This window comes from Choristoneura fumiferana, chromosome 13 (assembly GCF_025370935.1).
Source record: "Choristoneura fumiferana chromosome 13, NRCan_CFum_1, whole genome shotgun sequence".
Taxonomy (NCBI): domain Eukaryota; kingdom Metazoa; phylum Arthropoda; class Insecta; order Lepidoptera; family Tortricidae; genus Choristoneura; species Choristoneura fumiferana.
In genome coordinates, this window is record NC_133484.1 from 17,285,099 (window position 1) to 17,288,049 (window position 2,951).

Below are 2,951 nucleotides of genomic sequence, written 5' to 3' on the forward strand. Positions count from 1 at the left end.
AATGTCTAGAACCATTCAAATATCAGCAAGAAAATTAATCCCACACAAGACTCGGCCGCAACAAATTGTTTTTACGAAACCTCTGCCGCTAATAAATTCCCGTTAAAAGCCATTACTTAGGGAAATAATTTATTGTCCCGAATTTAATGGAAGCCTCCGGAAATTCAATCACGATTACAATTAATTATTATTTGAGAAGACAACGGCGGATACACGAGTTGAGATACAGGTATTTGAACGTCATAGCTCTGTTGAAGTTAAAATTAGGCCAGTGGCTTTAACTCACTAACAGGTTGTTGCTGATTATAAAGCATCCGTAAAACATCCGTTATAAAGCATCCCAGTGTTGCCAACTTAGCGAATTTGTCGCAAGTAATGAGAACTTTTGCTTAAAATGTTAGTGAAACTAATTTGATCCTTTGGAAAGAGTCCAACTTGACCAAAACTATTCTGTATTTGACCTATTTTTGACTTTTAGCCTAGGACTTTTGTAAGTTCACATATTTGACACTTTATTTGTCAAACGTAGCGATTATTATACGAGTATTAATCCATCCATACTAAAATTATAAATGCGAAAGTAACTCTGACTGTCTGTCTGTCTGTCTGTCTGTCTGTCTGTCTGTCTGTCCGTCTGTCTGTTACGCTTTCACGCCAAAACCGCTCAATCGATTTGGATGAATTTTGGTACAGAGATAGAATAGACCTTGGGAAAGAACAAAGGCCATCTTTTATCGCGAAAAAGAGGCTTTAAGGGGTTGAAATAGGGGATGAAAGTTTATATGGTGGAAGTTCGTCGCTGTCGAAGATAAAACCATGAAACTTGAAGAGGTTGATTGAAACAGTTCTACTGAAGCAAATACGTGAACTACAAAAAAAAAACGATTTTAGCTCGGTCGGTAATTATACCTACCTAATTTACATAAACTGGTTAAAAATAGTTGTGTCAGTGATGAATATTACGTAAAACAGTAATTTATTTCAATTTTATAGCATAAATCAGAATAAATTATTAGGTAATGAACCTATTTCTGGAAGCCGAATAAATCGTTGCCGTTTACTTTTCGTAGGCGTCAAATTATCACGATTTTGAACGATTATAATTTACCAAGGAAACAATGAATCATACCTTTACCTTACCTTTTGATACCTTGCGAATAGCTATATGCATATATTGTATTTTATAACTAACTGTTATAGCTGAGAATCTTGATGAATTAAACTTTTTTTTTTTCAGACATGCTTATAAAAATTGAACTGCTACTGCTCATGGTATATTTCAATGCTGGAAGAACACAATCACCAACAAACTGTACAATAAAACCGGCTGTTGATTCTATGCCTATGCCTATGGTCCCTGCAATGCCCATGATTTACTACTACCCAGTATATCCTTACTACCCTTACCCGGTAACCTATTTCTTTGGATAGAATTGAATTAGTTCAATACATAGATTTTTTATAGCACTTACTTATCGTAGTTTAATTACCGTTTTATCCTCTCAATCTCTGCAATAACCCATTTCCATATCAGTCAACTTCTTATAGATTCAGTTGACAATGTAATAAAATAAACAATTGGCTTTTTAGCCAATACACATACATACATACACGATACATGTTGATGTATGCAACCGTCATCTCCACGACTAATAATAGGAGCAGAAATATCGCGGCAACTGGCCCTCACCTTTACTCTCACTTCGGCGGCCGCTGGGAGTGAGTGGTTATAGATTGTTAATTGACTAGCTGATGCCCGCCACTCTGTTTGCAAAGGATTCATTCGTCGCGAGCCCGCAGGAATTATGCAACTTGCCGAGATAAACACTATCCTAATTCTCAAACTAAATCCAAATAATTTGTTCAGTAAATAGGCCGCAATGGGCACTTTTACACGTAATTTTTTAAACTACCAGCGCTTTCGGAAAGACCATTATTGCCACGAAGAATGCGCCGCAAAAAACTTGGCAGAAAGTATCTCCATACCAAGTTTTAACTGAATCGGGTCAGCGGCTTAAGCCTGGAGAGATAACAGATAGACAGACAAACGGATTATTTTCGCATTTGTAATATTAGTACCTAAAGATTAATTAACAGCCGTGCCAATATTTCGCGCCAGGGACGACCACTGAAGAAAATTAGTACCTAGTAGTTGAGTGGCGACCCAAAACAAGACATAGAAATGTCGGTAAACCACTCACACGATGGACCGATGATCTGGTCAAAATTGCCGGAAAGGAGTGGATGAGGAATATACAAAACCGAGAAAGATGGCGTGCACTGCTTGAGGCCTAGACTCAGCATAAGGTCTGAATAAGGGCTGAAGAAGAAAGAGAGAGAGAGAATTGACAGCAATATTGCTTGCGTAAGTTAGGATTATTTTAGCAAAAAAGAATATTGTGTTTAAAATGATGTAGGTAACTTCCATGTTCTCGGCTCGGTAATCAAAATGTAACCACGTCCAATACTCATAATACTGCCGTAAAACAGTTATTGCATATTTTTATTGATAAAACGCGTGTTTTTGCACCGAATGAGTAATAATTTTTATGCCTCGCGCATTTCAAGGTGGCGGGACCCTCATTGCTCGAATTATTTACATGTATTATAGGTGGCTAAGCGCTTTCTGAGAATAATGTAATTAAACTTTGTTTGTGGTTAATACATACTTAGGCTGCCTTTCCACTGGATAGCGGAGCGGAGCGAGGGGGTGATGCGGAGCGGAGTTGCAGACTGTGACTGTCCATAAAAGTTACAACTCATTAGAGCCACCCGGCACCCGGCCTCGACTTTCGGCGTCCACTCGTTGTCGACAGGTGGTCCACGGGTGGACGCCGCGTTGACAACGAGTGGACCTCGCCTGCTCCACGAATGTCCTAGTAGTCACTATGGCGGCGAGCAGCGGGCTGTCACCGAGTGGTCCATCCGCCGTCCGCGCGTGGCAACACTCG

General features: G+C 39.5%; 1 long non-coding RNA gene across 1 annotated transcript; it reads left to right on the top strand.

The window, feature by feature from the left end:
• LOC141434203 (uncharacterized) lies at nucleotides 1–1,471 on the top strand. Its single transcript, XR_012452028.1, has 2 exons — nucleotides 1–229; nucleotides 1,238–1,471. It is a non-coding gene; the product is annotated as an uncharacterized lncRNA (long non-coding RNA).
• The last annotated feature ends 1,480 nt before the right edge of the window (nucleotides 1,472–2,951 follow it).